A 13,141-nucleotide genomic window follows, 5' to 3' on the forward strand; every position below is an offset into this window, starting at 1 on the left:
AAAGTGCCCTCAAGTTAACATGTCTGGAGCTGTTCGGTAAACAGTAAATACAAAATGAATTGATGCAGCAGGTGGGAAGATATTTCTTAGTGTATATTGAGAACAATTCTGGAACCTCACCCTGTACAAATCAGTCAGCGTGCAGCAGGAAGAGAATGGAACAGTCACTAACATAGCCTTACTGTATCAGTTATACAGCTCCCAATTGTTTACTTGTGTATTTGTGTGCTGTTTTAGAACTTCATGTGATTGGCAGAGTCTCCTACTTCCAAAGCATGTTTCACCAATGCCAACGCATGCTGTACAGGAGGTCAGTACAAGGTCCTCCCACAGAAGTTCTGAGTACGCTTTTTGTTAGAAGTCCCTAAATGGTATATTAGGTATCTGGGTTAGCTGCTGCCAGCTGATATAAAGATGGCCATTTGGTCGCACTCTAAAGCATACATTCACTGCGAAACCACACTCCACCCAATTTGAGATGCATTCAGTTGTTTTCTGAGTAGGAGTGTGCAAATTTGCACAGCCTCCCGGCTCACAACTCCACATACTGTGTAAGACTAAAGGAGAAGACCAAGGTGCGTAGCTCTCATAGTTTAAACAAACATTGGCAATGCCAATAGGTTTGGCTGTAAAAGAATGTTGCAGGGTAATGTGAACCATTGGAAGAAGATAGTGTGGGAATGGATATGTATTTGTCTGGAAGCAAAGAACTGTAGAATAATATTGGTGCAGATAAAAAGGTCAGGTGGTAGTTGCACTGTCAAGTCAGACCTAGAAATCTAAGTAGGTTGCTCATTTCTCTTTCTTCATTTGTATCACCATTATAGTTATTAGTTATCTAAGACACTTTCATAGCATTACAGTGTCATATATGTACAGGTTCAAACTCTGGCAGCTGGACAAATAAACAAAATGATCACAGCTGTGTGGAGGTCATGCACTTTTTTGTGAAAGAACACAACTTCTCCCCAATCAAAACCTGTACTCCTGGGTAGTACAGGGACTGGTATACGCGCTAGGCAGTGACTTGTCTCTTGGCTCGTTCTGCGATCCACCCAAGCCATCATGGCCGACCCACTCAACGAGGTGTCCTGGCCTACACACAGTATGGTTTAGCCCACTTTTTCTAGCTGCCTGTCAGCCTTGTTTACAGCTGTCCTGAACACCCAACCCATGTGCCAGTCAAAGGAATATGACCTCAGGGCACCTGCACAGTCCTTGCTGCCCTCCCCATCACCTTACAATGTTCCTTGGAAGGGTGCAGCCTGCTTAGTGGCATTTCAGTGTTGAACAGTTGACTGAACTGAGAGGAGCCCAAAGGAGTTACTTTAGGTAAAAGTTATGTGTTCCTAGTTTCTCATCAGATGGACTGCTGTATGCAGTTCAGTATCAGAAGATGGGAGGGTGAAAGCATGATGGCCAGGTTTTCTGAAAAGTTGCTAGTGAACTGCAAACATCTTTCCATCACACTTATTGACTGCAGATAGACACCTATTTGTAGTTCTTGTACAACTCTTTGTTTATACATGATTTGTTTTGGTAATGCTTGTAGAATGGGAAAGTGAGCATTCTGTTCATGTATTCTTTGACAATATAATGTCTATTCTGAGAATGTTTCTTGTGTCTGAGAATGTATTGTTTTGAAATAAGAAGGTTGTTCCAGGCACTGTGAGACTGGTGAAGGAATATCGGATGTGGCCCTCTACAACCGCGTAGCATCTGGAATAAAAATAATTTTAATTTACGGCTGCCTCCAGTGTCTTCACTACAGATGTTGTGGCGATGATCTTGCTACAGGTCCAGACCCTACTTGCGTGCTGTTCCTTGCTGCCTGTGGGCTGTGCTCTGTCTATCTCATTTTCTATTGAATACAGCTATGGAAATTTCTATACGGAGGTTTCCATACTCATCAGCGGTGAATGGTTGTTGTTTCCATGTCAGACCCTGCAGAGTTATTTTGTCTGTTTCCGTCAGCTGTGTTACAGCAAACACAATGGCATTGGAGTTCCGGTGGGTTTGCAATCTAGTCTTCCTGACACATTCTTGGTAGTTGTCCTTCAAGCGGGATGTCACTGACGTAAGTTACGTTGCACGGCCATCTTGGAAGCCTTTTTTCGAGTTGTGCACAGTCTATGTTGTCAAGCATACTCAACTTACGCCAAAGGGACATTTTGGGAAGTTTCCAGAAACGTTGTACTCAGTCTAGTTGCCCGGTTTGTGGCACTGTGCATTTCACCAGGCTAGCCTGGCATGTACAGACTATGGTGATGCACACTCCTATCCGACAATATTCTGTGCATTGGGTGTGCGTGTGTTTCTAAACTATAGTGATATGCACACGCCTGAAAAGACTACGATGATGCACACACCTAACTGACAACCTTCTGCACATTGGCTGTATATGTTCCTGAACTACGGTGGTACGCACACCAATTCCTCTGTGTTCTGATCATTCCTGCAGAACTGCAGAGATATTTGGGTGTCATTGATCAGCTGATCAGCGACCACTTTGTATGTCACTGTAGAGACCATCAGATTACACAAACATTGCTGACAATGGGTAATCCAACTTTAGAAGTAATCATAAAAGTAGCTAAAAGCATTGAGATCTCACAAGTATCTTTAAAAGAGCTCGATGACAGACCAGTTGAAAATATTAATGTGGTTGGGGCAGGTAAATTCCATCAGAAATGGGAATGTAATACCAATTCTGGGTCATCCAAACCTACCAAAGTAGAGAAGTAGGCTTCAACAATGGCAATAAGTGTTTCAATTGTGGTAATGCTCCACATACTAATTGGGGAAAATGTTTCAGTGGCCAATGTTACGTGTAACTATTGCAAGAAAGTTGGACACTTTCTTAAATTGTGTCTTAAAAAAAGACTTACAAAAAACCTGTGGTGTGTGTGATTGAGTCAGAGGATGAATAAGACTCTGAGGATATATCTGCAGTTAGGGATGAACAGGTTTTTGCCCTTGAGTGTGAGGGTACCAATAGCAAACCAATAGTGGGTGATCCTTCCAGTTGTGTGGACCCCGTAGCTGAAGTAAATGTGGGAGGCAAAGTCCTTAAACTGCTGATGGATTCAGGTGCTAGAATCACTATGATAGCACATCTTCTGTTTTGTGGAGACATGCGGAGAGAGATCTTTTTTGCCTTCAAGCTGTTCCCCTGTTTCATATGAAGGTCATAGGATTGAACTGTTGGATTACATAGAGGAGATCATGGAGTTCAAGGGGAGAAATATCAGAGGCAAGATCTATGTGGCTGTCAAGGGCCTCAACATCCTAGGATAGTATCACCAAGGGCTGTTTGGAATTATACTTTGGCCTGGTACCAAAGAGCAAATTGTAGTGGTTGATGATGTGGATAAAAAGTGGAAGGAGAAGTTCCTTTCTGTGTTTGGTGATGAGTAAGTCAAAATGTAAGGATTTAAACATAAGATCAAAATAAAGGAAGGTGCTGTCTTAATCAAACATAAACTTAGAGGTGGTCCTTTTAGTGTCAGGGAAGAACTTGAAAAAGAACTTAAGAACCTGTGTGACAGAGGCATCATTGAGCCAACAGAATCCTCTTCGTGGCTGTTACCCTTGATGGTGGCTTGCAAGGGGTGCAGACAGTTGTGTGTGTGTGTGTGTGTGGACCTGATATCATTGAATAAAGAGATATGGGTTGACTCTCATACCTAGCCGAAGATCAATGATTTGTTCTTTGCATCGAAGGAGCTGAATTTTCTGAAAGCTGGATTTGGCCACCGGCCACCATCAGGTTGAACTTCATCCTTATTTAAGACACTTGACCTAGTTTATTTCCCCTCTTGAAACTTTTCAATACCATTGGATGCCATTTAGTTTGGCCTCCATGGCCTTGGTGTTCCAAAGAGTGATGTACAACTTACTCAAAGAGGTGGAGGGCATTCTAGTGTTTCAGGATGATGTATTAGTTTTTGCTGATGATGCGAAGTCTTGTGATGATATTCTCCAGTGTTAGGTATTCTTCAAAAACAGGGTGTTGTCTTGAAGACAGAGAAGTGTGCAGGAAGTTGAATACCCAACCGCGGGCCGTGCCGGTAAGAGCGGTGGGGCGGTATAGGGAGGATTTGGAGGGACGATGCTGAGGAAAAATGAATTATTTATTTTATTTTCCCTCTGCATCGTCCCTCGAAATCCTCCTAACCTGGCCCACCGCCTCACCGCTGTTACCTGAACGGACTGCGGCTGTGAATTGTATTTTATTGTATTGTATTGGATGAGGCACTTAAATAGCGTGGCTGCCACCCAATGGGTATCCTGGTGCTGGGATTACCATTGAAAGATTGCACTGTGCATAACTGAAGGTCTGATCAGAGGCTGAGAGTTAGTTTCTCAGAAAGAGTCTGGTTTTCAAAATCTTCTTAAACCTCAGTAAGGTGTTACTTTGCCTATTCTCAATAGGTAGTGAGTTCCAAAGTCTGGATGCTACCAAACTGAACGATCTTCCTCCTAATCGGCCTTGTTGAAATGAGGAGTACATATCAAATTAGCCGAGGAAGAGTGGAGGTTTCTAGTTGGAGAATACCAGAGGAATTTCCTCTGCAGAGGCTTAGGCCCTTGTGACCTTGTGAGCTGCCCTATAGACAATGCAGAGTGCCTTGAACTGGACTATCTGTGCCAAAGGTAGCCAGTGGAGATCCTTCAAGGCAAGCATGGCAGAGGCTCTGCGTTGTCTATTTAATGCCAGCTTAGCTGCAATCACTTGAATACTTTGTAGCTTTTTAAGCAGGGACTTAGGGGATCCAAGCAGTAGTGCATTGTAGTAGTCTAATCTGCTTATAATAGTGCTCCTTACCACTTGTGGTCTAGCCGAAGTTGGTAAAAAAGGGAGAATTTTTCGCAAGGCTCAGAGCAGAGATAGACAGGTGCTCACTGTTTTGTGCACTTGGGAGTCCAGCTGTAAATTACAGTCTAGTAGTACTCCCAGGTTGCGAACTGTCTTAACAGGCACCGGGGGGTTGTTTACAGAGGCTGGCAAGAAATCCAACGGGAGAGGACGAGAAACTTTATTTGCGGAGCAGTGGAGTATTTCCGTCTTTTCTCCATTAAATTGTAGAGAGTTGGCTCTGAGCCAGCCTGCTGTTTTCTGCATACAGCTTTGGAATTTTTCTAAGGTTGTTGTCTTATTGCCCTCCAAGGAAAAGACAAGTTGAGTATCATCAGCATAGTTGATGACTTCAATACCGAAGGATTTTATAAGGGAGATAAGTGGGCGCAAATAGAAGTTAAAAAGGATTGGGTTAATTGCCGAACCTGTGGTACCCCCTGTTTTACAGGACAATTCTGAGAGAAGAATGGCATCAGGGTTACTGACTGCTGCCTACCAGAGAGATAAGACTGCAGCCAGTCCAGTGCCTCACCTCTAATACCATTCTCCTCAAGCCTTTTAATCAAAATCGTATGATTGACTGTATCGAATGCGGCCGACATGTCCATAAGTACTAAGATAGTAGTTTGGCAATTGTCGGCCCGCATTCGAAGGTGATCGAGGACTGTCACCAGTGCAGTTTCGGTCCCGTGTCCCGGGCGGAATCCAAATTGATCTTCATCTAGAAATTTATTTTCTTCCGCAAATTTCGAGATGGCCTTACTTACTATTCTTTCCAGGACCTTTATTGGATATGGTAACAGAGAGATTAATCTATAGTTAGATGGACACAGTGGGTCCAGTGAGGTTTTCTTTAAAAGAGGAGACACAACTGCCTTTTTCCAACACTCTGGGACTATGCCATAAATTAGAGATTGAGAGCATAACTGATGTAGATACGGAAAAAGCTCCATTCCGAACGCTTTCCACAGCTTGTGTGGGAGCGGGTCCAGGGGAGAGCCTGAAGACATACCAGCTGCAATTATGTTGAACTCCTCTTATGTTGGGATCTGAAAGATCTCCAAGGTCAGTCAATGTTCTCTTGTCATTCATTCATAAAGAGAACTGTTACTAGCCAATATCTGAGTGTTAACTATACTATCCTTCTCTCCTTTACTTGGAGTATTTAGCCCGCGTAAATATTTGTTGATTTTGCCTTTAGAAAACACGGCCAGGCTGTCACACAACTCTTGCGAAGCCGGAATCTTATTCTTTGCGCAGTCAGGGTTGGACATGTCCTTTACTATGTTAAATAAAGTTTTTGACTTATTGGATGCATTTAGGATATTTTCCTCAAGATATTTAGCTTTAGTCTTACCCACCATTTCTTTATAAATATGTAACAGTTTTTTCAACACAGCTTTATCTACCTCCCCATAATTCCTTCTCTATTTCCTTTCCGCCTGTTTGCATTCGATTTTCATCAGCCTCAACTCCTCATTTTACCAGGGAGCAGACAGCTTCTTTTTGATTTTGATTTTTTTCAGTGGGGCCACATGATCTAATGTGTTGATAATCTGATTACACATGTTCTCATAGTTCATCTCCACCATATTATCAATATCAAAGTAACTATCATTAACAAGTCGGCGGAGCTCATTCAGTTTTAGCAGTTTAGACCACTCCGTGCCCATACGAGTGTGAGACGGGTTGGGAGTTTGTTCATGTGTAGTGGTTAACCTTAATGAGAAAAGGACCAAGAAGTGGTCTGTCCAGCATAGTGGGAGTTTTCCCCCCATAGCAACGTCTGTATTATTAGCGAAGATTAAATCCAGAGCATGTCCTCCTGAATAGGTGGGTGCGACACCAACTGCTGTAAGTTAGTATTCTCACAGGCTTGGCGCAGTTCTTTAAGGGCAGTCTCAAGGTTGCCGTTGTCCCAAAGATTAAAGTCTACAAGAATCATTCATTTTGCATGAGTATGTGAAAGATTGTAAATCACATCTATTAGTTCTTGATAGTGAGGTGCGACTCCTCCAGGGGGCCAATTACAAAGAATTCCAGAGTACAAACGGCCGCTACGTTCTGTAAGTGAGAATCCAAGTAGCTCAAAGCCCTGTACCTCCTCAATAACCATAGGGGCCACATTCCAAGTGTCTCTATATATAATTCCTACCCCTCCTCCTCTCCCAGTTGCCCTTGGTTTGTGAAATATTTTGAAGCCTGGGGGGCAGGCTTGGCCAAGTTCAACTTCCATTTCTGGTGGAGTCCAAGTTTCTGTGAGGAACAGAATATCCATATTTTGATCTTCGGCCAATGAGTAGATTTCCAAATGGTGTTTAACAAGAGATCTGACATTAATCATGCCACAATTAAGAGTTTTTGGTCTGGCGTTTGTGGGGGCATCCTTCCCCTAGGTCTTTCCTCTGCTACCAGTGAACGTATGCCTGGCAATATCTAAGGAGATAAGTTCATCCCTGGTGTAGGTGAGACGAGAGGAGGAAAAGGCAGCGTGGCTGGTGCTAAGCACGACCGATGCATGGATGGGTGCAGACAGGCTTGTCTTTGGTGTGCCGTCGGTGCACCCACTGCGTGCGCTTCGCGCTTGCATCGCGTCCCCTTTTTAAAACAACAACAAGACTCTAAAATCAAGTAATGATAATTTAAAAAGAATTCCATGACGGGCAGCGGATAATCAATCATTTACCGTGCGCTTGCATCGCGTCTCCTTAAATAGTGAGGAGTACGCCTGGCCACTAGAGCGCTAACCAAGATGGCGTGACTTCCGGTGACCGGCGCTTACAGACCGAGTACACCAGCACACCTTGGGAGCGCTAACAACTAGGAATATAGCTGATTACTGGCTCTGAAGTCACCCGTGCAGTCAGATGAGTAAAGTGAGTATTATAAAATTGGCATCAGTAGTAGTATCACATTCGCAAATGTTGCTAGCTGTACAATTCTAACACAGATAATGCCCCTTTTTGTAAAACAACAAGACTCTAAAATCAAGTAATGATAATTTGAAAAGAATTCCAGGACGCGCAGCGGGTAATCAATCAATACCTAGGATACATGATTTCAGAGGAAGGGATCAAGCCAATGCCTGGTTTGGTAGATGCCATAGTGAGTGCCCCACCTTCCACAGATAAGACCTGAATTAAGTAACTGTTGGGATTGTGTGAGTATTTCTCTAGGTTCAATCCTGATGTCGCTACTAAGGTGAGTCCCATTAGCAATTTGCACAAGAAGGATGTTAAATTAGTGTGGTGTGATGAATGTATCACAGCTTTTGAACAGATTAAGTCTTTGTTGAGTCAGAGCAGGGGCCTTATACAACTTTCTGGTGTTGTATCACTATGGATACCAGCAAGTTTGGCATGGGAGCAACCTTGGCAAAAAAATAGAGAGTTTAAAAATACTGTGGCTTTTGCAACCAGAATGTTGAGGGAAGCAGAACTCCAATACTTAGTAATTGAGAAGGAGCTATTGGCATGTTTGTGGGCCATCGGAAACCTTTGATTGTATGTATGGGGAAGTCATTTCATGTTACAGAATGATCATAATCCTTTAGTTAGTATACTTGGGAGTGGGGTAAACAAATGTTGTACACCTAGAATTCTGAGAATGGTCACCAAACTGCTACAGTTTCAATTTGATGTGGTTCACATTTCAGGTGGCAGGTACAAGAGAGCTGATTTCCTATCCTGTTTTCCACACAAGGAGGATGAGGACAATGATGTGAAGTTTTCAGACCTTATAGACAAAGATTTTGGAGACTCTCTTGTGGCATCTTTGGAAATAACTGAACTGAGAATGTGTTACAAAGGGGAGTGGATGACTGCCATGAAGAGTGATCGGATTTTACAAAAGGTAGGAGAACTTGAAAAAAAAGGTTCTCCCAGAGAAAATATTTTATCTCCTTTGTTGCAACCATACTGTAAGTTTGGCAGTGAAATCTCTATAGACGATGGTATGCTGTCATGGTCTGATTAGCTGATTCCACCTCATTCTGTTTGGAGTAACATTATCAAGAAGGCCATTATGGACATCTGGGATCGTCTCTCACCAAATGTTGCATTTGGGAGTCATTTTGGTGGCCCAGTATGGATGCTGAGATTGATGAGGAGGTTGGAAATTGTTGTGTATGTAGGTTGGCTGGCAAAAGTCTTAAGGTGGTGACACCGCCCCTTATGCCTATTGAATGTCCCTCTAAACCTTGGTTCAAATAGATATCACAGGGCCTTATGATTAAGGCTCCCTGTTCTTTGTTTTTACGGATTTTTGCAGATAACTACAGACAGAAAATAATGTGTTTTCTGGATGTATTTATTTTTAAACGTGGATAAATACAGAAAATGGTGCTTCTTTTAAGTGACTTTCCATGCTATCTTTCTTGAATTATAACCCAACAGCTGAGCAGATGGACACTTGTGGTATAATGCTAGTATTTATCAGTAGATGTATTGTTATGTAATATTTGACAGCTTAAATAGCTGAAACACAACGGATATCAAAGTACGAGTGTGTGTCTATCAGTCAAATAAATATGGAAATGTGCAGCTTTACAACTTCATTTTTATGCAAAACGCAAAATAAATATGGATAAATACAGGTAAAATGGCCAAAAAAGAAATATGGATAAATACAGATGGAAATGTTAAAAAAATAAATACCATAAAACGGGGAGCCCTGTTTATGATTCTCTGAAAGGTGGTACAAGATACATTTTAGTGCTTATGGAATATGCTTCAAAATGGCCCGAAATCAAGATGATAAGGGAGGAGAGTACGAAAATTATTGTAGAATTTCTTGGAGGAGTTTTTATGAGAGAAGGGTTTGTTATCTGGTTTCGTACAATGGAACACAGTTCGTGAGCAATGAATCACAGGAGTTCCTTGAATCTTGTGGTATCAAGCATGTGAGGTCTCTGTACCACCAGAAACCAATGGGCTTGTGGAGAGAATAAACTGTGTGGTGGGTGAATGTATCCGAAGGGCAAAAAATGGAAACTATGATGTTGTGAAGTCTGTAAATAGCATGTTATGGTTCTGTAGAGTGATGCCATACTCGTCCACTAAGATGTCTCCTTTTGAGTTTTTGAAAGGAAGAAAGGCTAACTCTAGTTTTAGACCTGTGTGGATGACAAAATGGATCGAATGTGACCCAGGTGTGAAAAAATTGATGTCATGTAAAGGAAAATATTTCTCAAACACAAGAAAAACAAAGGTGTGGTATGACAAAGAGAAAGGTGTTAAATTGGTCCCTCTGGAGATTGGTGACATGGTTCGGATAAAGTCTTCAATACACGTGAAGAAGGGGAAGAACAAGTTTGGTCAGCCGGTCAGAGTGGACAAGATCAGGAGAAACACTGTTCAAGTTGAAGAGGGGCATTGGTAGAATCTTGCTAAAGTGGTTAAAGTAAGGAACAATTCTGGTGAGATGAATTTAGGTGACGACTGCTTAAGGGATGTGATGTGTGAACCAATTAAGCAAGTGTCCACTAAGGGATATGGTATCTCTGTCTTGCCCAAGGGTAAGATTTTAAGAAGAAGTTCAAGAGTTATTGTTACTCTGAGTAGGTTTTGCACCTAACCCCTAGGAGTTATTTATCCTTTTGAGTCCTGTGACTATTTATATACCCACAGCTTGTGTTGCTTTATTTTTTATTTTATTTTTCGGTGGAAGAAGGGAAGGTGTGTAGTATTTGAAGCACTCTTTTTTTGTGCATGAATTGTGTAGGGAACATCAGCTGTCTTGCAATCCTTGCGGAATGGAAAGGTGACCATTCTGTTCATGTATTCTTTGACAATATAATGTATGTTCTGAGAATTTTTATTGTGTTCTGAGAATGTATTGTTTTGAAATGAGGTGGTTGTTCCACTCACTGTGAGACTGGTGGAGGAACGTTGGTCGTGGATCTCTACAACCATGTAGCATCTGGAATAAATATACCTTTAATTTACGCCTTCCTCCATGGCATTTATGCATTTGCATCTTAATGTACTGTTAGGTGCTTTGTATATTGTAGACATTACTATAGAGTATGGCGTTGGTACCTGAGCGAACCCAATCGACAATGAAGAAACCCACAAATACCCAAGTAAACCTGTAAATTGCTATAGCAAACTTGTTTTCTAGCATTAAAGAAAAAATATTACTAAATCGATTGCAAAGTACTCGGAGAATACAAAAAAGAAAGCAAAATATTTCACTCTTTTATTAAATTATTATATTAGAATGCATTAGCGATGTAGACTAAATGAAAATGTACGTTTTAGGAGCATATTGAGGTGTGCGCGCCCCCTTTAAATTACTTGGTGTCTTGAGTACAGTACAGAAGCATATTTTGCCACCACTGTCTGTATGTACAAAATAAAACCCATATGCTGAGTATTGATACAGAACAACACAAGTAAGCTGATTTATAGTACGCAGACCATATTACCGAAGGGACCAAATCTGTTACTATATCAAGCATAAACGAGATGTGGATGGGTAGGGCAAAGCAGGCAGCAAAAAAGGATTATCAGTCAAGATTGCTCCTATCATACAACTTGCCGAATTCATCGCACTACAGTCGTCTGAAGGCTGGCCTATTCCCTCGAGCAAGTTTAATGAAAAGCAAGGTTATGGCTTTGTGCCTCTTCAAGCATGAAGAAATTATTGTTGAAATATTCTCTGAAACATTTTTTTCTCTAATAACCTGCAGGGTGAAAAGTCGGCAGGATTCACAGTCAGCTCTTATAACCTAGTTTACAACAATATGAATAGCACCCCAGTGCCTAAGATCTTTTTTTTTTACCAGTTTACTTTAATTGTGCAGAAATAAATGACGCACAAGCAACATAGCATTAAATTCTCCCAGGTAAATATAAGAAAGCAGAAGGAAGCATCTGAGAAAGGTTACACCTCTTTAGAGATGCAAATTGATAATGGAGTTCTACATAAAACAACAGAGTGCTGTTAATTTTTCTAAAGGTGCAAATTGCTAATCTTCCCGGAGGTGTTTCAGTATTGCTTATTAAGGTTCTAGCACAGAATTTTTACACAACATTAAACACTTGAAAAATAGATCTGTGTCTTTGTTAGCATAAACTAGGCAAGTGTAGAAATGTCTCTCTTTTTTACATTCATACATTTAAATAATGACAAGTTACTATGGTTTCCTATATTTTGTGTAGTGACAAAGAAACAGGGTTTCCTAGATGAAAAACAAATATTGTTTTATTCATATTTCAGTAACCTGGGTTTAATTATGGGATGGGGGGGTTATTCCTATGCTTCTCAAAATCCATTCATTAGCCAAAGAGCTTTGCATACAACTAGCATTTTATGACCCACCATGAATGTAATTCTAAAGCAGTTAAAAGATATAGAATAATTCACACTTTACTTAGGAAAATAAATGTGCGTCTTTGTCTTGTCTTTTAGATTTGGTAAATAAAAACTATTTTGAACAAAAACGCACAATTATTTTCCTTCCCAGTTGCACATATTCAAAATATTTCAATAAATGTAATTAGTAATCAACAATGATTTCATGAAAGATTATTTTTTAAACTTTGTATACATTTGCACCTTATATTCCTATCTATAGACAGCTATTTGTCAATGCTGTCACAGAATTATCTGTTAAGACAACAGTTTTGAGTTGTTTTCTAAGGAAGATGGCTACAAAACTGAATAGACAAACATCACAGGAAAATAGTTGCGATCTGTATTTAAAAAACTAATGGGATTTGTAAAAGAAAAAATTATTAATAAACCATTTAGCAGGGTCACGTTCAATACTTTATTCATTCCCGATTAAGACCTGTTCACAACTCTGGACCATCTCATGTGTAAGAATGAATCCAGACAACTAATACTCTGTAGCCTCATGTACAACAGTATTATAGGTTGCAAAACCTGTGATTCACAAAAAGACTTGCAACTTCACAGTAGTGTAGGAAAATGTACAAAGGTGAGATTGGCTGTCCGGAAAGTCTGTCTGGCTCACAGTGAGAACTTCGGGATCCAGCCATATGCGGGAATGAAGAGGGCTGCGTAAAAGGAAGCCTCCTCTACTTTTTGATTGTATGAAATACCTCAATGGTTTGTGACTGAAATTTTGGTTGCAATCCATTGATCAGCTATGGACCTACATCATCATAGCACTGCTTTTACTCTGGTGGCTGCGGGCAATGGAGGCAGCAGACAGTGTCCCAGTGCGTCATTGCATGTCCCCTCCGATGTGTGTCCCATCTTTCGGTGAATTCAAAAGCACCTTTTGGATATTGCTACACTAGGATAAATAAA

This window comes from Triturus cristatus, chromosome 4_2, assembly GCF_964204655.1.
Source record: "Triturus cristatus chromosome 4_2, aTriCri1.1, whole genome shotgun sequence".
NCBI classification, from domain to species: Eukaryota; Metazoa; Chordata; class Amphibia; order Caudata; family Salamandridae; genus Triturus; species Triturus cristatus.